Source organism: Protopterus annectens, chromosome 7.part0 (assembly GCF_019279795.1).
Source record: "Protopterus annectens isolate FY-2018-M chromosome 7.part0, PAN1.0, whole genome shotgun sequence".
Taxonomy (NCBI): Eukaryota; Metazoa; Chordata; order Ceratodontiformes; family Protopteridae; genus Protopterus; species Protopterus annectens.
In genome coordinates this window covers 1,465,571,730-1,465,595,905 of record NC_056739.1, presented here as the reverse complement: position 1 = coordinate 1,465,595,905, position 24,176 = coordinate 1,465,571,730, and the positions used below count along the sequence as shown (strand labels likewise).

At 41.4% G+C, this 24,176-nt stretch overlaps 1 protein-coding gene and 1 non-coding gene across 2 annotated transcripts in view; both read right to left on the bottom strand.

The window, feature by feature from the left end:
- The window catches only part of ITPR1 (inositol 1,4,5-trisphosphate receptor type 1), a 2,510,606-nt gene that overhangs the window by 574,726 nt on the left and 1,911,704 nt on the right, over window positions 1-24,176 (bottom strand). The gene's annotated exons all lie outside the window — the stretch shown is intronic.
- On the bottom strand, window positions 14,428-14,500 carry TRNAK-UUU. Its single transcript has one exon. It is a non-coding gene; the product is annotated as a tRNA-Lys (tRNA).

Below are 24,176 nucleotides of genomic sequence, written 5' to 3'. Positions count from 1 at the left end.
AAGCGAAATAAAAACAAAGTTTTTTCACAGAAAAAAAACATACAGTTTTAGATGAAGAATCTGCTCAATAGCTCACAAGAAAAATGTGTCTGGCACTAAAAGTGGCAAATGAGATCCAAGGTAATCCTGACAGGAGCATTATGGGTAAAGCTAAACTAGATAGTTTTTGGAAGGAGCGATCTAGAAGAACGGCAGAGTCGGTTTCGAGATACGGAACAGAAACCCAGAGTCAAAGATTAAGTGAAGACAGTTTAAATTTCCATGAATTATACATACAGAATAATGGAAAGGAGAAATGATGTACAAGAGATAAGAACTGAGCAATTTATGTAATGTTGGACTGAATGAAAATTGTTAGAAAGAAAACGTGTAACTGCAAGACGTTAGCAAATGGAAACTTATTACACTTGGTTTTCCTTTTATTAATTATGTGAATTTGGGTTGCAATTTGAAACATGACGCAGAAAAGATGTTAAATATTTTGTATTTTTTGGGGAGTGAAAAAGTGCCAAGGGTAACTAACAGAGTAGGGGATATCTGAACCTGCTGATGCCAAATTGAAACTTTTTGTTTTTAGAAATACACCACCTGACTATCAGGAGGATCTATGTGAAAGATATGCAACAGTCAGGCTTGAATGTTGAAGAAGGCAGGAGTGTGGCACTGAAGAGAGTTGGCGACAGTCAACATGATACCCTGACCCCATGTAGAAAAAACAGGAATAAGGAGCTGATGATGACGACTTGACTATCAGGAGGATATTCTGGATGAGTGGACATAGAAAAGCAGAGGCAAAGCCACCTTTCCATGACAGGTAGATGACTGAACAAAATGTTACACATGACTTTAAATTGTTTTAACTGGACAGCTCTGCTTTGGCTCCCTTTTGCAAAAAAAAAAAAGTCAACTACAAGATAGAAGATGCACTTCCTCCATGAACGGTCATGAAAGGTAGGGGTGGGTGGAGTAAATTTCACTCAAACAATCTTTGGTACTGTAGTCAAAGGAACTGTCTGCAGCACTGAAGATACTGGAAAACATTACGCCAAAACTGACATTTCTTTAGATGTCTGGCACAGAAATTAAGTTCCAATGGCTTTAAGACAGTTTTTCCCCCAAGTGATTTTTGCCTCCATGTCTACTAACCACCAAACCCCCCCAATTAGGGACACTACTGCCCCAGGACACTGCTAGAGCCAACACCACCACCTCCATATATGAATGCAAACATCACATCATCTGTTAGCAGCTACCATCAACAGTTTGGGTGCCCTCGCCCCCACATCTCTACATTCCCAGCTGCCTGCATAATGAACCCCAGCTCACCTGCAGGAGGCCTTTCTACTAAAGCAGTGGTTTGAAGTAACCACCACCATACCACCCCAGGGTAGGCATACTTCTCACTGACATGCCATTGAGCTGCTAGACAAACAGCAAATTCTGATTCTATTTGTTAATATAGTGAATCACTGTTATACTGTCTATCTGGATTGGTATAACCTGATAAAAATGGTCCTGGAAATCCTGAAAAGGCTTTGTGGACTGCTACAAGTTTCAGAAGACTGACAAGAAACCAGAGAAAAAGAAGGAGCCCTTCAATACAAGAACAGTTAAAGCACTCATGTTAAACAGCCAAGAAGCAGATCATCCACGATGAAGCTTTTATTTATTTAAGGGGATGAAAAATAAAAGCAGATTACCCAGGAGATTTCAAAGGTCCAGACCACAGAATTTCAGGATGACAACTACAGGGACTGGAAAATAGCAGGTAGGACTATCCAGAGGCAGAATACAATGCCATGACAGACCAAAGAGTACATTTTTCAGACCCATGTCAGAGGCATCACCAGAAATCACAGTCTACATCAGACCCAAAAGTTACATAACACCCTACTGGTGTGTTTGTTTAGCAACTGCAATGGATGTCAGTGTGGTATGGCAAACCAGTGCCTTGGGGATGTCAGGAGCATATAAATCAAAACAGAAACCAAGAAATGATGCAAGTATTAGAGACCAGGAAAGTCTGAAGTTGCAACGTCTGAACAGCAGTAGTGATAATGAAAAGGAGAAAAGACATGCAACGTTTTCTATCAGGTTATAATGATGGCTTCCTCAGATGAGGCTAACAACAGCCACTCATATTAAGAGAGAGTGACTCCTAGACTTGTCAGGTTGGGCTGCAACAGTTGTGAGACACTTCATAAAGATTCACAGTGCGGGCTTTAACCCAAAGCGTAAGGTTTCAAACTGATACAAGACACAGAACTTACAAAAATGTGATGAGCAGGATGTACTAATATGTGATAAGCTTCCTTCATGTCAGTGGTGTATGATCAGTTAACTTTTGGCAACAGAAGCAAGATTGTTTGTACAAACGGCATTATAAACTTAAGTCACTTAAGGCTTGGTGCTCTGGAGGTGTTCTTTTTTGGCATCTACTTCTCTGAAGTCAAGTCTAACAGCAACGGCCTCTGGCTGCTCAAGTTTGCAGATGACTGCAAACTAGGTGTATTCACAGAAAACTCCAAAGACCCAAATACCCTCCAGGAAGGCCTGAAAGACAAAGAACTGGTGCCACAGCCAGGGTCTAAAATACACTGCCAAGAAATCCATAATAAATAGTATCCTTTGGGAAAGCTGCTACCCATGAAAACTACAAAATTGATAATGCATCTCTGAGAGCAGACTCAGTGTTCAAGGATTTGAGAACACAAGAATGGTGGTAACCTCTGACCATCACGTGTCTATGGTAGCACAAAAATCATTCTATTTTGCAGAGCTTATAAACAAGAGTATGGCATCTAGGCCAAAGTATGTCATTGTTTTGTTGTACTCAGCCCTCATCAGACCAATCACTGAGTACAACATCCCCTTCAGTATGTACCTGATCAGGCATGTGCAACTCAAGCATCCACAGATGTTCCTAGAAAAAACAGTGAGTAAACATGTCTTAACACCTCAAAGCCTTATCCCTGTACTCTGTCTCCTACAGACTACTGATAGGTGATCTATGCCTGGCTTACAATGCATCATTTTATCATGTGACACTCCACCACTGGACCAGTAATCAAAGAGCCTCATCCTCAACACTGGCACCAGCAGGGGACATGCACTGTGAGTTTAACAAGTACACACACAGTATTTCTAGATGCAGCTCTCAGCATCAAGTGCAATTTCCCTTAAGAGCACACAGAGGCCAGTCAGTCCAGGGCTGGTTTCTCCCTCTTTCTCCGGATCCCCAATAAGACTCCCCACTGGCACAGACTTAGAGTTGAGATCTCAGCTGAACGACTAAGCCTAGACCTCCAGCACTCTGTCCAACCAGTGTTTTGTGTCCCTGCCCAGGTAGCTGACACACACACTCTTAGGATTGATTTACACACACCTGGGAAAGGCTGGCACAGGTTTACTAGCTATGCCCCCTTCTGCCCAGACTATAAGGTAGTTGTCATTGCCACCAGTCACTCATCAGCTACGTTAAGGCCCTTAACAAAAGGTGGCCAATCTTACTGTGCAATACCAATATTAATACAAATGGTAGTTTGACAATGAGCAAGGCTGTTAGGAGTGGGCCACCCAGTGTCACCAAATAAACATGCAAGTACTCTCAAAACTTAGATACTTCTACACAGATCAGCCACAAAGAAAGTTTAAATATACTTAAATAATAAATGAACAAGACAATACTAAACATATTATTCACAGTGACAGAGTTCACAACCACAGGAAATATTTAACACACTGCAGGATAGTCTCAAATAAAGAAAAATTTCTAAATTAAGCTTCACTACATTCCTGCCCGTATCCAAGAGGATTACTATAACCTAAGAACGTACTAATAGAGCAAGGAGGATGTAGTGAATGGATCCTTCTAGTTGTTGTCAGGTCCAAGATATAATACAGAATTGCTCTCTCACTGAGAAACTTCTCAAATCAATACCTAAAATATCACGTCTGGGATAGCTTGCAGAATGACATTTCTTGTCATATGACTCTAGTTCCCAGGTTAAACCCCCACTGCTGGAAGCTGGTAGTATTTAGAATCTACCTCTAAAAATACACAGACCTCAGACTTTGGCAGATGCTGGAAGTCATAAACAACTGCATTTCTTCATGCTTTCAAGATTAGTAATTATTTCACCCTAAAGATAATACAGAATGTTTCTTAGCACAGAGCAAGTTTATTGCTGTATTGAAAACTGAAAGATACCATCTTTTATTGCATAGCCTATAAAGTAATTTAATTTCAGCTAGTTTCCTAAAATTTGCTGGACTGACGTTAACCTCCTATATTCTAATTTCCACTGTTAAAATATATACCATATTGGCCCGAAAAAGAAGCCGCACTTTTTATTCAAATTTCAATGGTGAAAAGTTGTGCTGCGGCTTATTTTTACTACCTTAGCTTTTATGATATTTCATCATGTTGTATGATCGTGTTTTTTCCAATATGAATGATCAGTTAGAGCAAAAAGCATCATCAAGCCTAGGGATTCAGCACACATTTGAGGCAAGTTTCAAACTTGCAGTTATTCGTTATGCTAAAATTACAACCAATAGAGAGGCAGGAAGAAAATATGGAGTGGACAAATCTAATGTGCGATGTTGGGTTACTTCAGAACAAAAAATGAGAAAAGGCAATCTCAAAAAGAAAATCTTTCAGGGGATCAAAATGTGGTAAATATCCTGAACTTGAAGCTAGAGTTCTTTCCTTCATGCAAAAGAAAATGGATGCCTATCTCACAAGAGATGATTCAACTGAAAGCTTTGGAAATCGTAAAGATCTTGAACATATCTAAATGAATTCCGTGTAAGTATTGGTTGGTGCCGTCAGTTTATGCACAGAAGTGGCCTCGCTCTCCGACGAAGCACTACACTAGCACAGAGACTGCCTATAGATTTTCACAAAAAAACTAATTAACTTTCAGCAGTACATCATCCAAATGCAGCAGCATCATTCCTACCATTTTCATGACATCGGCAATGCTGACGAGACGCCAGTTTTTTTTTTTTGACATGCTGAGCAATACAATAATAGATAACAAGGGGGCAAAAAGTATCCTATTAAGAGGAATTGGGAATGAAAACTTAGAACAACAGTGATGTTAGCTGTCATGGCCGATGGAGGAAAGTTTCCACCCTATATCATTCTCAAGTGCATAACTTTACTCAAAGAAAATTTTCCTAGGGGCTTAGTGATTTGTTGCCAAGAAAAAGGCTGGATGACAATGAACTGATGCTTGACTAGCTGTCTACTGTTTGGAATCGCAGACCTGGAGCACTGCTCAGTAAGAGCCATGATTATTTTGGATGCTTTTAAGGGACATCTAACTCCTGAAGTGAAGAGAAAACTTTCTCTACAAAAGACTGACCTTGCCATAATACCCAGAGGCATGACTTCAAAACTACAGGTGCTTGATGTTCTCATGAACAAGCCATTCAAAGATCACTTATAAAAACCGTATTTAGACTGGGTTCTGCGAGGGGATCATGCCCTCACACCATCTTGCATGATTAGGAAGCCATCAATCACTCTTCTGTGCGAGTGGATTCTTGCTTCATGGTCCATAATATTATCAGAGTCATTCATTAAGGGGTTCACAAAATGTTCTCTCAAATGCACTGGATGGCAGTGAGGACGATGTACTATGGGAGGACAGTGAAGAAAACAGTGAGTGATGAAGCAAATACTGCTAGTGAAGTCAGTAATGACAACAGTGATGGCAGTGAATAAGGCAATGAAAATGTGTTTGGTACTGACTACTCTGCTGTATGTTAGTACTGAAGTTAATACCGGAAATGATCAATACCGTGCTTTACAAGAAAATAAATGTATACAGTACCTAATTCTCTGTTTATTGTCTTTTTTTTCTCTTGAATTTTAAGGGTGCGGCTTATTTTCGGGCCAACACGGTACATTTAGATAATTACAACAGTGCATATACATTCCCCTTCTCTTCCAGCAGGGCATACTGTGGATGCATTTCAAACAAACATGTTATAAAATACCTTTTCAACACACATCTATACGGACCAGTTTGATATACACATTAAATACAATTCTAATACAGCTGTAACACAAGCATCTAACACAAATCATGTTGATATTCACAAATGGCAATTATTTACAAACTAACAGACAGCTGTGCTGTCAGTATCTCCCTTTGTTACAAATCTTACCCCAATAGACCTGTTGTACATCCACAAAACAAATAGCACAAGAATTAGTTGATCTAGAGACCTAAACCTGTTCTCCAACATAAACAGTCTCAGAGACTATCCCTTCTCTGGAACAGGCTTCCTTATCCATGTGAAGCAGAGCTCATTCCTTACCCAATTCGAATGGAGCTTGTAGCCAAATAGGATCATAGGTAGGTACTAGGCTATCTGCCAGAGGGCATTTATAAGCCTAGCCAGAGTGCGTCGGCTTTCGCCTCCCCCACTGATCGAGTCTCTGTCAAGAAGAACCAATGAAGTGATCAAAGGGGTGTACTTTCCGTTACCCATCCACTTGTCAAGGCTTTTCTTGGAGTTTTAGTGAGGGGCTCTGCCTAATGTAGTTAGGAATTTTGTTCCAAAGCATGGGGGGTCTCTGAGTCTCTGTGACAGGAATCTATCCCTCCACAATGTTCTATTTTTTGTTGTGGCAAGGTTTAGCTCACTAGAGCATGTGGCTCGCAGTGACTTAGATTTCTTTAGGTGGAGCATGTCCATCAATTCTGAGTTGGACATGGCTTTCTAAGTCAGGCAGAGATCACCTCGGAGTAAGCGATATGTCACTTAGTACAGCCAGAGTTTTTTCAGTCATGCTGCATAGGACATATGTTTCAGGCCAGTAATCCTCTTGGTGAGGTGCTTTTGTGGTCTTTCCAGCTGTTGGAAGAGTCTTGTGAGGTACATCCCAAATGGGGCATTGTACTCTATGATGGGTCTGATAAGTGACGAGTAGAGGGGCACTATAACCTCTCTATTTCTAGATGCGAACCCCTTAGTAATTAGAAGGGCACATAGAAGGATTTCCCAACTACTTTGGCAATAGGATTGTCAAAGGAGCGATTACTATCTACCTGGGTCCCCAGATCTCTTATTACCTCTTCTGTATTAAGGGGGCTGCCGCCTATGTGGTAAATTCGTGGGTGTTTTGTTTTTCCCATATGAGATGACTATGCATTTTTTGGCATTTAGGTTGAGGCCATGATTTTGACACAAGGTGTCGGTCTCAGTAAGGCCTTTTTGAAGGATGTCCGTATCAACCAGAGAGTCAATTATGGCTCCCAATTTACAGTCATCTGTGAACTTGGTTAGCCATAGTCGTTCTGTGTTTGCCTGTACTTCTGAGAAATATATGCTGAACAGTAGGCATCCCAGAACCAAGCCTTGCGGGACACCACTTGTGACTGGTTTAGAGTAGGACCTGGAGCCTGCTATTCTTACCATGTGAGTTCTGTCTGTAAGCCAGTTGGCAACCCATTTTGTGACGTAGGGGTTTATGTTCAGGCTGGTGAGTTTTTCTATAATGCCAGAGTGAGGAATGGTGTCAAATGCCTTCGCGAGATCAAGGCAAGCTGTGTGAACCACCTTTCCCCTTGTCTATGGCCTTGGTGACTGTCTCAAAGTCAACCAGGTTTAGTGGGCATGATCTGCCCTTAAAGCCGAACTGGGTCGGGTCAAGTATTTGGAGGTTCCCAATGTCATTGTTGAGTTCGATGATGATGCGCTCCATAGCCTTCCAAACCAGGCTAGTCAGGCTTATGGAGCGATAGTTACCAGGGTCAGTTTTGACCCCTCCTTTGTGGAGCGGATTAACCGTTGCTGTGTGCCATTCTATGGGCACATAGCCTGTGGAGAGGCTGAGGCTGAACAGCGTGTTTAGGTGGGGGATTAGTTCGTTCTGCAGTACGTGCAAGATGCAGCCTGGGACACAATCTGGCCCCATTGATGCTGTGATTTCGGCTTTTGAAAGGGCTGTTTTCACCTGTGCTTCTGTGATTTCCGGGACACTACACTTTTCCAGTATTGTTGTGGGTCCTTTTGAAGGTGAGAGGGAGGTGAAGTTTGCACTGAATCTATCTGCCAGGATGTTGGCAATATCAGTAGGTTCAGTGTATTTTGTGCTATTTTGCACTAGCTCAGAGCATATCTATGAGTTGCCACTTAGATTCTTGACATAGCTAAAGAAGGCTTTGTGGTTATTTTTCGAATCCTTGGCTATTTTTCTTTTGAAGTTAGCCTTGGATGATTTTATGAGGGACCTTAGTTTCTTACTGATACTGATCAGGGATGTCTTTCCTTCTTGGGAATTGCTTTTTTTCTGAACTAGTTTCCTCCTTTTGTTGTATAACCCATTTATGGCCAGGATCCACCAGACTGGTTTCCTTCTCTTAGGGGAGTGAGTCTTGGTTTTGCTAGGGATGGCATGATCCATGCATGCTCTTGTAAATGACTCTGCATCTTGGGCAGTGTTATCCTTTAGCGTGGGGGCTGTGAAACTTACCACCTCTGCCTTAAGTAAGGTGAAGTTTGCTTTAAAAAAGTTTTTCACTGTGGTTTCCTTGGTTGGGGGTGGTGGTGGGGTGTGGACATCCAGGGTGATTCGTTTATGGTCTGATCTAACCAGTGACAGGTTGACCTCCGGTACGGAACACCTGTCGCCCATGTTGGTGATGACCAGGTCCAATATGTTATGGCCTCTGGTAGGGGAGTTTACCAGCTGATCCAGGGCATTTGAGTTGATAAATTCCAAGGGCTGAGCCTGGGAGTTTGTACTCAAGTAATTTTCCCAGTTAATAGTAGGGTAATTGAAATCGCCCAATATCAGGGTGTTCAGTAGGACCTTCATGTTTTCCAGTTTCTCCAGAAAGGTGGAGTGGTGGTCCTGGGTCATGGAGGGTGATCTGTAGCAGGCCACAATTTGCATTGCAGATTTGCCCTAGGTTAGCTGCACATGGATGATCTCAGAGGTATCATGCTGTGCCACTTACCTGGAGGTGTGGGTATCCTTGATGAATATGGATACACCCCCCTCCTTTTGTGCTTTAGTCAGTGTTCTGTGGCCGAAATGTGTGGTATCAGTTATAGCCCAATAGTGCTGGAGTGCTCTCTGCAGCCTTGAACCAGGTTTCAGTTACTGCACAGATGCCGACGTTCTCTTCGAGCGCATGTAATTTGAGATTTAAACTCCTGGCATTGAGTGGCATAACCCTCATTTTTTTACTTGTGCTGTTTAAGGAGGTGGGTTTGAATTTTGAGCCTTGCCTAAAAAAGGCACTATGGGGGCAGCAAGAGCCTTGGCCAGTATTCGAAAGCCAAGGGGTGACAGGTGCAAGCAGTCTCTTGCAAAGCAACGCGGCTTGTCGAGCATGTCATCCCAGGCTGACAGACACTGGATCCCCTTTGAATGACACCAGAAGCTTAGCCAATTGTTGAAATTGATCATTTTTTCTTTATACTGAGGTATCATTCTTGGTGAGGGCAGGATGCTACTCAGGGTCAGGGTCATACCCACCTGGGCTACATGATCAAAGAGCTCTTCCATGTCTCTTTTTATGTAGTCCAGGGAGGTATGTCTCAGGTCATTCACACCAACATAAACAATGACAGAATCATATTTGCACTTGTTCTGGAGAAAACAGAGTGCTTTTGTGTTATATACCGGATTCTGGCTCCCGACAGGCAGCTAACAGTAACCTTCTCCTTGTCCAGCCTAGTGATTGGGGCATCAGTGTGCCTGACTATTGAGTCACCCATTACTAGTGTGTTAGGTATATTGTTTCACCTTAAGGGCTGTGATTGTGCAGCACATTGATTTTGTTTTATGTGTTGTCTGTATTGTGAAGGGAGGTGCAGGTTTTGTGGGTGTCTGATTTGGAGCTCTCTGATGCTTTTGCAGGTTTTTATTTAGAGCCTCCGAGTATGATTTTGTGTATTTGTGTGTATTTTTTGCCAGTGCTGGTTTAGTAGGTCTATGTGAGGCTGGAGGTGTGGTGCAAGTGTTGACCTTCTCCTCTTTGCAGGTTTTTATTTAGAGCCTCCGAGTATGATTTTGTGTATTTATGTGTATTTTTTGCCACTGCTGGTTTAGTAGGTCTATGTGAGGCTGGAGGTGTGGTGCAAGTGTTAACCTTCTCCTCATGACTGTCTGTTCCAGTCTTGGGTAGAGAGACCTTAGCTTCCAGTTTTGGCTGTATAATTGAATCTCTCGCATATGTTAGTGTTTTGTGGTAGGAAGAGAGGGCTGTCTGTGTACATGAGGCAGCTGTAACATTGCCTCAGAATACCCAGATTCACCAGCTGGACTGGAGAGTACACCTGAAGGTGCCCTTCGGTTATGCCTGAATAGTAGGGTGAGCTGCTTAGTTGCTTGGTTGGTAAGGGATCAAATGCTGGACTGTAGGATGCTTTTTGAGTGCTTAGGTTGAGAGTTAGATTAGTTTCAAGTGAAAAACTGAAGACGAGACTTAGCGGAGCTGGGAATAATTTAACCCCAGCTAACCAGTGCTGCCCGGTGCACAAAACCGTGCAAACGCGGCATTTAAACTATTAACTTCTGGGCTGGAACCAATCCTCCAGTAACAGATGGCTGCTCAAAGTTCCCCTCTCTCGCAGCTGAGCAGAGAAACCTCCCTCTATCCAAGTAAGGTATGGGCAACTCAAACTTGTAACACAGCCCTGAATTCAGCACTAGCCTGAAAACTGGACTATACTAGCTTAGAAAGGCAGGAAACAAGAAATTTTTTTTTTTTGAAAAGATAAAGCAAAAACAGTAAAACGTACACTTAAAACAGCTTTAAACGACTACAAGCGATTAGAAAAGGCTATTGCACTTTAGTGTATATCCTACAACAGTTAATTTATTTTAACAAAAAACAACTTTTTAAAAGTTCAGGCAGTCAAATAAGTACAATGTGTGAAAAAAAACAAGCTTTTAAATCACAGTAAGTGCTGGAAAATCAGCGTTTAGGCGGAAAACAGTTAAGTACAGCAAGAAAATACAGAAAACTGATACTCAATCACTCCAAAGTCTCTCTTTTAAGCTAGAAGGCTTGTATCAGTTTAAGGCTTTCTAGTGCTTTCCAGTAGGTTAGTTACAGGAAAGATGGGAAACAAGCGCAGATGTGGTCTTTTAAACCAGAAAGTAGAAAGAGAGGGGCAATTTCCCGAATGATCAATAAACTACAAATCCTGGGCCAAGAACCACTCCTCTTGTGGTAGACAGGCTACCTAGTACTTACCACTCCCATTGATAAGCTAGAAGGCTGCACTCCAACACAAAGGCTTGGGGGGGGGGGGGCTCAGAAACTTACTAACAGTCCTGGATACAGGAAATCTGTACCTGGACTAGACTAGTTACGGGAAAGGTGGGGAACAAGTGCAAACACGGGCTTTAAAACCAAAAAGTTGAGAGAGATGGGAAAAAAACTGCCCAAACAGCCAATAATCTACAATTTCTGGGCCAGAACCACTCCTCTTGTGGTAGATAGGCTACCTAGTGCTTACCACTCCCACTGATAAGCTCGAAGGCTTCCCTCCAACACAGTAAGGCTTGGGGGGCTCAGAAGCTTACAGAGAGTCCTGGATACAGCAAATCTGTATCTGGACTAGACTAGCTATAGGAAAGGTGGGGAACAAGCGCAAACGCAGGCTTTTAAGCCAGCAAGTTGAAAGAGATAGAAAACTGCCTAAATGGCCAATAAACTACAATTTATGGGCCAAAACCCACTCTTCCCATGGTAGATAGGCTACCTGATGCTTACCACTCCCACTGATAAGCTAGAAGACTTCCCTCCAACACAGAAAGGCTTGGGGGTCTGAAGCTTACAAGTTCTGGATACAGCAAACCTGTACCTGGACGAGTCTAGTAACAGGAAAAGCAGGAAACAAGCACAAACACAGGCTTCTGAATCAGAAGATTGGAAGAGCTTCCCAAACGGCCAATAAACTATTAATTTCTAGGCCAGAAACCTCTCCTCCTGTGGTAGATAAGCTAGAAGGCTTCCTTCCAACACAGAAAGGCTTGGGGAGGGGGGCTCAGGAGCTTACAAATAGTCCTGGATACAGCAAATCAGTATCTGGTAAGGCAGGAAACAAGATAGGAATTTTTTTTTTTTTTTTTTACAGAAAAGCAGCTAAAACAGCAGTAAATATAATTCAAATGCAGTGCAGGCTAGCACACATGTAACAATATTATGGCAAATACAGTTTAAATGCAATTAAATTAACAAATGACTAAAAAACATGTGCAGAAGGCATTAAATTAGAAGGCTACTAACAAGCATTAATAAGTGTAGATCAAGAACAACTGAACAGATAACAGCACGCAGAACAGCAACTAAGACAGTAAGAGCAGATGAATATATATATATATATATATATATTTTTTTTTTTTTTTGAGGGAGGGATCACAGCAGGATTAAGAGGCTACAGGGGTTGTCCTCCTCAAATGCTCTCTTTGTACACAGTAGGAGTGCCTGAAATCAGAATATGATCGCACTGCACTCAGTTGAGTGAGCAAATGGGTATCCAAATACAAACTTACAAGAGGGGCGGGCAGTTTCAAAGCCACCAAGATTAACACCAAAACAAGAACAGGGTGGGTGGGAGAACATCCTGGACTAGTACTCCAGAATCAGATTAATATCTCATTAGTAATCCTTCAAGTCTCGACTGAAAACATCTGTCCAACAACTGGATCTGTGCACACTCCTCCACATCTTGGAACTCATTGCTTTTTTATATCAGAACGTACTACTTCTAGCCCTTGTGATATACCCTCCTCTCTAGCCTTTCCTTCAGTATACCCAAACACTGAAATATTCTTTCATTCCACTCGTACTTTACCCTTTCTCTTTTATGAAATCTCATTAGTATCTACTGACAAAAATGCTTGAGTCGATGTCTGTAGATATTGTGTTCGAACATTTTTGCTTATTATTTTGGGTATATAGTATGTTCTAACATTTTTGCTTATTATTTTGGGTATATAGTATGTTCTAAATTTTTTTCCTCCTTCCTTCATTGTATGCAAACTGTACTTCGTTGTTGTGAATCTGTAATGTATGGACTCTCTTAAATTTACTATTGTACTTCTGGAGCTTTTCTCCCTGGGCCTCTGCTGAAAATAGGTACATGCCCAGTCGGACTTCCCCAGTAAACAAATGTCAATTAAATTAATAAGCAAAAACAGTAACTTGGACAGGTGGATGGAGAATCAGACCTTTACCACTTGTCTTGCACTTTTGTCTCTGTTAGACATAGCAGCCTCTTAATGTTTGACTATGCATGCATAAGCCTAAATGTAACCCTTAAAATAACTCTATGGTATCAAAACTGGTTTGATGCATTTGAGAAGATGGCTAGGCATAAAATGCCCCCCCCCTCCCGAGGTAATTATCCTAGTTATCACTAATGAGCCTATGAACCTATAATGTCTGGTTTTAGATGCAATGCCCAGAATTGGGGGGGGGGTGTGGAACAGAGATGTCCTTTTCTCCTAGAATAGAAATGTATCCCTCTCAGAGGTAAGTTAATGGTCTGTCAGCATCTACAGCAAACAAGCTGGGGGACACAATGAAAAAAATCTAAGTTTACACACTGTGCACCCTGCTCCAACAGCTCAGTTGTCCACCTGAGCTGGATGACAGATTTCCACTACTAGACAGGTCTGGAAAAATGTTCCCTGACCACCACCCAGATACGAAAGAAATGATTCTTTGCAGAAGGTTGAGGGCTTTTTGGAAGAAGATGGCCACCTAGGTGAAGAAATCTGCACCTGAAAACTAAGTGCGAGTTAGACTGACAAACTGATTCATTTTATATCACTTCTTCGGATGTGAAAATCAAAGTTATGTATTCACCATAACTATGCATATGTGTTTGTCCATTTTCATTCTTCAATGTGTGGGTTATGGATCCAACCCTGGATCTGACTCGTCCGCATTGTCCAGACTTTGGATCCAATTCTTGAACTCCTCTCTCTACCCATCCTGCTCTACATCATACCCAATAACTCAGATTGAGCTTGCTGCCTTAAAACCCTTAAATTATAACAGAAGAGAAAAGAAATTGGACCAGGGCTCAAACCTGGATTTATGGGTTCCAAAAGGTCCATCAGGTCACTTCAGAATATGACACAAAGGGGTAAGGAGGGAGGGAAGATAAGGAAGAATGAAAATAAACAGATAAATAAATGTACTCACCATGACTATGTATTTGTTTACTGGGAAAGTCCGACTTGGAATGAGTCAATTTTCAGCAGAGGCCTGGGGAGAAACGCTCCAGATGCATGTCTTTCTAACGTGGGAAGAAACCCACACAAACACAGGGAGGACATGAAGACTCTGCACAGAAGGCACTTTGGCTGAGAATCAAACTGGAGAACCTTTTGCTGTGAGGTGACAATGCACACCACTGTGCCATCCAAGAAGCACACGCCCGAACAGGGACTTGAACCCTGGACCCTCAGATTAAAACTCTGATGCTCTACCGACTGAGCTATCTTGGCATACATAAATTTAATATCTGATGCTGCCCTTTTCATTCTTCTTTAACATATGGGACAGAGTCACCAGCTACGTAGATCTTGGGTGGCCCTCATGGAAGGATATTTCAGAGAATGCTGAACCAAAAGCAGCTCTGCTTCTGTAAATTATGTCCAATTTGTAACGAGTAATTAAAGTATGGGCATTAAACCAGCTGGTTGCTGCACACACATCAATGCTAGTTCTAGACCAGAAGGCAGATGAGGTGGCCATGGAAATGGCTGAATGAGCCCTAGATGGTTTTGGTAAGGAGAGACCTGGCTGGGAATATATCCAGGAAATGCAATTAGTTATTCATTTGGCCAAAGTAACTTTAGAAATTAGAGTATCCAGCCAATTAAGTGTGAGAAACAAAACAGCTGGTCCGTTTTTTCTAAACGCTTTTGTTCTGTTTAAATAGAAATGTAGTTGTCTATGCACATCTAAAAGATGTAGCATATACTCTCCCTTGTTCGAGAATTTTGGGTAGACTAGTAAATGAATGGTTTGATTTATGTTTGTTTCAAAAGCCACTTTTGGCAGCAAAGGACTGGTTCCATAAGGTAACCCTATCTTTATGAAAAACAATGCCAGCAGCTTTCAATGAAAGTCTGGAGTTCAAAAATCCTTTTAGCAGATGTAATAGCAACTAAAAAGGCTGTTTTCCAAAACAGGAATTTTAAGTCAGTTTTTGTTGAAGTGTCAAAGGATTGTTGAGTTTAGCCATGAAGTACTACTGTTAAATCCCAAGGAGGTGACAGATATTTCACTGGGGACTGGAGCAAAAGGGTGCCCTTTAGAAAAGCCTTATACAGTTTGAGTGAATATTCAGTATGACTGCCAACTGTACTTTGACTGCGGAAAAATGAGCACCTTCCTTAAAATGGGAAGCTAAAACACTCCAGTACAGAAGAAACAGGGGCAGTCAAGGGATCAATGCCATTTTTCAGAGCCCAATTGATAATCTTTTCCACTTACTCTTGTAAATCCTCTTAGTTGAATCTTTTAGTAAGGACAAAAGTACATCACAAACTGGGGAAGAAAGCCTATGCTGTCTAGCTATTTATAGAACTGGAGAAGCCATGCAATTAATCGGGGCTGGGATACTGTGATTTTTATCCATAAGGGACATGACAAAATATGGACTGGGTCCAGTATTCAAGGAGGATGACAAAGATGAGGCCAAAGGAAGGGGAATCAGACCTGGTGAGACCAGAAGGGGGAAATGAGGATAAACTCTTCAACCAACTGGCTTTCTGTAAAAATTTTTGGAATCAGAGGGACTGGGGGATAGGTGTAAAGGAAACTGGAGGCTCAAACGTGGTCTACAGCCATCTCTTGGTGACTCCCTCTGAGGGGGGATCAAGGCCAAATACCTGCTGCATTTGCTGCTGTGGGGAAAAACAAAAAGACTGCAGTAAGATTGGCCCTAAATGACAGAAAATTTTCTCCTCCACTGATTAAGGAACCACTCAAGAGGCATCAGAATGGACCTGGTGAGTTTGTCCCCTAGTACATTAGACTTCCCCGGGATATGCTTTGCTACTAGAAAGTGGTTGGAGGAGATTGCCCATTGCCACACACACAGCTTCTCAGCAGAGGGGGAAGATCAAGTTCCCCCTTGTTTTTTGATCTACCAGACCACAGACATGTTGGTTTGGATCGAAATGGCCCTCGGAGGGAAAACATCTTGAAATGCCTGCAATGCTAGGACTGCTCATCTCCAGGACACTGATTACTGGGTTTATATTACGTGATCTAATGATTATGTGATCGAACACCTAAGCATCGACCACGTAATATCGAACTTCAAAACAGCAAACGCTGCAGGCAAACGTTACTGTCTGCCACAAAAAAAATTAACTTTACAGCCAAACTAAGTGGGGGGATTCACCCCCCCCCCCCCGATGTGGGGGAGCTATGCCCCCCATACCCCCAACTAAATATACCAACTCCAAGATCGCTCCACAGGAGAAAATGGAAAAATCCAGCAAACTGCCAAAAGAAATCTTTCCCTGCATTAAATTGACCAATCGCTGTTTTTTGCTTTCGATATTACGTGGTCGATGTTTAGGTGTATGATCACGTACTATAGACCCCAATTACCTGGGAGGCCCAAATGCCTTGTGACTGTTCTTCCCTAGAAATTGCCCACCCCCACCCCAGCTGGAAGGTGTCTGTGATCACTGTGGCTAATCAGGGAGACAGAATGAGGGAACAATCTATGTAAATGTCATCTGACTGGATCTAGCAGCAAATATGATTTTTGCATACCAGAGTAAGTGACTGGAAAGGATAGGGTTGAAAAATACACCACTGAACAGCTAGAGATCACTGAAGAGGACGCATACAGTAACATGCTAATGGGAATACCACTACAGATATTGTCATGGAACCTAGGGCCTGAAGAACAAGACTGGCAGGAGGAAGAATTTGAAGAACCAATGACTTGACTGTGCACATACGATGACAAGGTAATAAACCAATCCAACTTATTGTGTTTAGATGAGCACCACTGAACTCCAGGCTCTGTACTGGTGGAAGTTTGTATTTGGAAATATTGAATGTAATACCTAGTGATTGGCAAAATTTGGAGCAAATATTCCCTGGACTGTTCTAGAAGATGCATGGTCGGGGCTGTGAGGAACCCAAAGTTTAGGTATGAAAACCCTCTGAATCCTTGCAGCTGCTACTACTGTCATATACTTGGTAAACACCCTGTGGGCTGTGGTGAGTCCAAACAGCAGGGCTCTAAGTTGATAGTGACCATTTCCAAACTGAAAGTGCAAGTATCTTCAGGAGCATCTGTTTATTTTGAGATGATAGTACTTGCCTGAATTTTGATGCATCACATCCAACAGCCCTTGTATAAAAGAGGTAGAATGGACTGAACCATGGCCATTTGGAACTTAGATTTCCTCACAAATTAGTTCAGGTTGCTTATATCTAAAATTGGTCTCAGGACCCCTGTCTTCTTTGGCACTAAAGAACCTTAAGGAAGTTTGAAATCCTCTCTGGTCTGACGACTCTTGTCCAGCAGCGTCTGAATTTCTTGAGCTGCAGCTTCTCTCAGACTGGGTGAAATGTCAGGAAGCTTTCTTCTTTTGGCAGTGGTAGTTTGGGAAAATGGTATAAAGTATCCTCTGGATATTATTTTTAGCACCCAAGAATCTTTTGTGGTAGCAGCCCAGGCATCTGGGTGCAAGGACAAGCATCCTCCAACTGTCTCCAGAGGTTGACAGTTGGGCAAATCTTCAGGAAAGCTGATAGGGTCCAACAGGAAAGGAATCTCAAACCCTGATTTTGAGAGCCTCTTCTGCTGCATGGATGCCATCTTCCATTTGAACTTCTTCCTTTGCCTCTGAGGAAGTTATCTCCACATGAATCCTGGAAAGATCCCTGGGATTTATGGAACCACATTTTCTTGCCTCCTCTGATTCCTTGAAAAGATTGCTGAGGGTTAGGATAGTGAATCCCTATGTCAGACTGTCTCTTTCCTTCCTGTTCACTGCTAGAAAACATTTCTTTCACACATCCAAAGAAGGATATTTCATCAAAATGTGCATTGATGAAAGATTTGGAAGGCTCTGCAAAAACTGTATAACCACACCAGACATGTCTACTAATGGCAATGCTTGAACTGGCAGCCCATGAGGTGCCTTCTGCTGGATGAGAAATCCACCTCATGGACTCAATGGGCATAGATGAATAGAGTGATCAGCTATGAAGATGATCTTTTGTAATACTCTACAGACATGGACTCAGAGATTGAGAGTTCCTTGGTCAAATCCCTCTGCAGTGTGTTAAAGTACACCATATAGTTCAGAAACCTCAAGGCAAAGGTCACTGAAGCAAACAAGTACTTTCCAAACCTGTCCAATGACTCAGACAGACTGTTATGTGGGTGGACAGAGGAGCTCTGTTCTGATAGCTCCTCCTCAGTGGCAGTCTCTGTAACCATTGTATTAACAGGGACTCTCTTACTTCAGCGGGGCTTATCATTTGGAGAAGCTAAAATCTTAACCAGACAACATGAGATTGGTTCAAAAGAATCCAGTTCCTTCCATGCCCTTCAAGAGACTAGGGTCTAATCAGCTGGGGGAGTCATCCAAGATGCAGATGGACCAGCACCAAAATCACCACAAATAATGACTCAACAGGAGAAGGATTTTCTGGTGCCCAACCACCTTTCTGCTTAAGGATTTCCAAAATGGCAATCTGTGAGACCCTTCCCCTTCGTCAAAGTCAGTATCTTCAGTGAGAGATTCTAAGAGGGAATCTGTGTGCCTCCTTTTACACAGTCTCTTCCAGTGAACCTTCTCAATAGGATGCCCTGGAAAGTTGTATGAAGAGAGGGGTAATCCTTCCATAGGAACTGTCTGGAAGCTAGATGGTACTGGCTGTCCCTGTGGAGTAGGGTCTGATGGGATCAGAGTCCGGAACCATAGATGGAAAAGGTGTAGGGCTTGAGGATGTATGAGAGACTGGCTCTTTTTCATAGATTCATAGACTAGTACTAGGCTAACTGGCCTTGTTGGCAATTTTAAGCCTAGCCAATTAGCCCAATTTAGAATCAAATCCTGCACCATGTGTTTGTAAGGCAAACACCATAACCATTATGCTAACCTCCCATCCCCTCTCCACAACTTCAAAGGCAGATGGACCAAGAGAAGCTCTGGCTGGCTGCACCAGAGCTGAGACTTCTAAAACAGAGAGACCATGACTTTGTCCAGATCCATGCTGTGAGAAGGGAGCCACACCAGAGCTATCTAGAGTTGAAGCTCAGGAGTGTCAAGGATGGATCTAACGTTATTGGAGGAGTAGATCCCTGCCCCACCGATCAGATGTTGTCTCTCACAGACTCATCCCAATCTGAATGAACAGGAGCAGAAGTGGTCATGGAAACCTTCTGGGGTCAAAGATTTAATTCTCTCTGGCTGCAACACCAGTACACTCAAATCCCTTGATTTGGTCCTCCAAAACTGAAGGACAGACCAGAGAAGGAGATAACTGTATGGCCAGTGGCAGGAAGACAAAGATCTGATGGGAGATGGTATAACCCCATTCTGGATCTGAACTCTAAGGAACTTTCTCATCATCTTATCCATTTCAGCTTTCGACAGACTCCTGAAGGACCTGACAGATAAGGTGGTAGAATGAGATCTGAAGTGCTTCCTCAGAGTTTGCATGAAAGGAGAATGGAGCAGAGAAGAAATAGGGTTGACAACGAACTTGGGTGAGCAAGTTTTCGGCATATGAGAAGAACCCGGGGACAAATCCAATGGCTTTGGATCCATGGGTTGAGCAGGTGGACCACCTGAGATGACCATCGGATCTGAAGGATTAAGATCCAAAGTTTTTCTCTATGAATCTGATAAAATAAGATCTTAAGATCGCCAGTTTTTTTGAGTAGGCTCGGAGGATGAAGTCATCTTTGGAAACTTGGGCAGAGATTGGTTTTCTATGCTCCAAAGGAGATTTGGTCAATTTGCTGGAGGTTTTAGCCCCAGAGGAGGAAAAAGAAGGAAAGGTATTAACCCTTTAAGGACTAATTTGTTCCATAAGTCTGCTACAGCCCTGCAGTTAAATACAGCACGAATGGTGAAGTTCATACATAGATGTGCTGCCACTAAACAGTAAACGCACTCCCTGTGGGAATCCGAATTCAGAATTTTTTTTGCACACAGGAAATCCATTTTTTAAACTCTGCAGGCTTCTTAGCCACAGTATTTAAACTACAAAGGGGAATAAATAAAAGATCAACCAATGATAGTACTAGCGAAAACTCTGCCAAAAAAGGGGTAAGAAAGTGACAGCAGGAAGAGGAGTACCAACAATGGTACTTAAGAAATTACTTTAAATAAGGAACTAATGGAAAGAAACAAAAAAACTAAGAGAGGCATTATCTGATTTAAACAGAAAAAGTAGGGTATTTCTAATTAAAAAAAACACTTCTCAAACCAATAAGGCCTAAAAAGATGCTCAGACAGAGGAATCACATCTGTGTGAGATGGCAACAAAAGAGATCTGAGGTATTGGTAACAGTATAGGGTACTATGGGTAGAGAGAGGAGCTTGAAAGTTGGATCCAAAGTTTTAGAATGCGGCAGTGTCTGGTCAGATGTCAGATCCATAATGCATTCATTGAGGAAAAATAAGGACATCACCATAATTAGCTTCTTGGACTTGCACAATGATGGGTAATGTCTTTTCAACAAAGTCCTTAAATAACTGTACAATAATGACCTAAAGCATTTCTTGGCAAATGCAACACTGTGAAGTTTTAACTGTACAGCATTTTTAAATGGCCCAATGGCAACCTTTTAGAAGTGGCCAATTTGAATGACCTTCAGAATGAAAGCAGTTTGAAATTTCTTTTTGTAATTTCAAAGGACGGAGGAGCATCTTAGCTAACACTCAACTTTGGGGGTACTGAACACTAATGGTAAGGAGATATCCCAGCTAACATGAAGCACTTTTGAACAGCTGGCCATTTATTATACCGGAGTGTTGAATATTCTGACATCATAAAATTGGATGCCACTGTGCACAAACTTGCATGCATCAGAATGCAATGTCCATTGACTCAGTCAAAATATATATTTAATGTAATTTGTGCTATTTTTATCATACAATTTAATTTGGATGTAAAAGCACAACGTATACCCCACAGGTTTAAGCTTTGCAGTTTACTTATTTTCAAAACATATATTTAGAAAGAAATACGGAAACTGATAAGTTATCCATACCTTTCTCAAGTGTCCAGATTTTCACAGAATGTCCAGATTTTCACCTCATATTTTTGGTCTCCTCAAAAAAATTTGTTTTTTTAAGGAACTCACAGAGGACTGAAGTCAACAATGAATGACATAGCTCATAGGTTCATAGACTAATACTAGACTAACTGCCCGTGTGGGCCATTTTAAACTTAGCCAATTACCCCCTGTGAGAATTAAACCCTGAACCTTGTGACTACAAGGTAAACACCTTAACCATTATGCCAGCCTCCTACCTCTCTTTTGCATTTCAGTTTTAGACTTTATAGCCTTCAAAAAATGCACATTAACACAAAACTTATTCTAGCAACTTTCTAAATTTATAAGAGAAATGCTTAAAACCTGTCCCACTATTATTTTAGGGCTTTGTCTGGATTTCTTGATCTCATGGTTGAAAGGTATGACCTTAGCTGTTCATTGTATTGCTGAGTCAACACCAACACATGTAATTAATCTGGAACAAAGTACAACTGATCAAGCAAGAATGATCATTGCCAATATATCCTCAGAGAAACTGCAGAAGTCATGAGTAAAGGTCTGCATTAAATATGGACACATGGCAAAAAGGGCTTTCCTTTCATTTCCACTTCTTTATGAACAATTCTGGTTTTGAGATGCATCCGGGATAAGCTAGCTTGTTTTTAAGCAAACTGTTATACAGAAATTTGATGAAGTGGTCCTGTTAACATGGTGTATACCCATATTTAATTTTGATATTGCTTCAGTACGCGCACAGCCTGTTCAAATTCTACTACAGTGTCGGCCAAAAAGCTGTTTTGTCCTACTGAGATCCACATAGTAACAGAGTGCAGCTCTGCCCCAAAAACACTGATGTACACTTACTGATCTACAACGGCCCTTTAACCAGACATCAACTTTTCATGTTGTTACAATTCCTCTGGCATTAAATTACCCATTAAACAAAACATTTGGTAGTATTTTGCACTACTCTACTGCATTGTCTCTCTTTAATAACTTCCCCAAAATACAGACATCTTCTGAAACCTAAACTCACCGGCCATTTCTAGGGAAATAAAAACTAAATGAACGTTGCTTAACCTGGGAAAAATGCACAAAACTTAAAAAGTTCACCTAATGGCTTAGAATTTTACACTGCCTTAATGTCACTTTAAAATGTCAAGTACGAAGCACAGTCACAAAATAATTCAGATGAGACTAATGAATTCTGAAAGTTCATTTTTTGCATGCTTTTCTCATCATTTTACTTTACCTGTACTCACTTTCTGAATTTTACTGTAACAACTTATCCATGGATGATGCAACTTTTTTTCAACATCAGTAAAAAAACATTACATGGGTTAAAACCATGAAACAGAAAGCATATGCGTTTTTGCTCTGTGTGCTTGAAAACTAATTACAGCTAGTATCCCTGGATATGAAGAACATTAGTACAGCTGATTATCACATCATATTTTAGGAAAGTTTCTCCACTGCAATGAAGTCATTTAGTCCCGAATTATGTGATTATTGTAGATCAGATTGTGTGTTCTACCTTTAAGAGACATTCCAGTTTGTGGCACATGTATACAAGTACCGAGCACATACAAGCAAGAGTGCCATTTTAAGTGAGCAGCCGGAGTGAAAGCATGTATGTGTGTAGCAGTCAGTCTAAGTTTAATGTTGCAGTCATCCATCCTGATGCGTTTGTGTGTAGTAAACTACTTGAACGCCCAAGCCTCATCGCCTAAATTGAATACACAAGACGAATGACAATTATTATCATGCAGAGGCAGATTAAGTGCAAGTTGGGCTATTTGTTTTCAGAACTGTGAATAAATGGACACCTGTTCTTTTCGATTCACTATCCCGTTTGTTTTAAAATGTGTACATACCAGACTTTTTAAAATTTTACTTATTGTTAGATAAAACAAAATTTGTTTGATCATTTGCTTTAAATCTGGCTTAGTGCTGAACACTTTTTTCAGCAAGAAATTTAAGGTAATTTACTAGTCAATAACAATTCCCCCACCCCAGAAAATGCAAGTTTCTTAACAGCACTATCCTTCCAGTACTGAAAGAAAAGCTGCCTGAAGGAACAAGACAAATATACTTACACATATAGACAGATACAAACTGCCAGCCTGGCACTCCTGGGGAAAAAGCCAGTAAACTAACAGAAATAAAAGCATGGTAAATGTGCTTTTTTTTTTAATTTTTTCATTCTAATATACTGCATTGCAATAAATAATTGTATGTAGAAGTATACGTGGAACATATATGGCCCACTGCCTTTGTTTGCAGATCCAGAAAATAATGCAGCTGCTTCATTCCCAGAACATACGGAACTGAATTACAGACTGCCAAAATAAAATTACTTACCTTATGCAACCCTATGTTATTTGGGCGTTTCAAAAGATATTGAGAAAAAAAAATAAGATTTTCATTCCACTGATATCCTACAACCCCAAAAATTACACTGGCTAGTACAGGATGCCTACAGGTTCACAGAAGCTGACCATGAAGTCCCTTCTTCAGGTGCTGGGAATGGAGTCTTATTTATAACTCACCTTCCTCACTCTCAGCACCCATGTGCCCAATGCAACAATGCTCTGCAGTGCATTAGCAAATAGGGTGCTCCCTGACAAATCCACTTTCCTACATAAACAGGAAATTTTTAAGGGATAGAAATCAAAGAATATTAAATAAAATCAAGTACTGATTAAGTCTCAAGACTTGCGTAATACTGCTGAAAGGACATTCTTGGCACTAACCCCGATGAGGGAGACCTTTTGCCATTTGAGGCAGGCAAACCTGTGACGGAGGTTACAAATTCTCTCATCTTGTAACTGTCTTATGACTCCTTTAAGCCTGCTTCAAGTTATCTCATCCCAGCAATTCTACAAGGGACCTTAAATGCATCAATA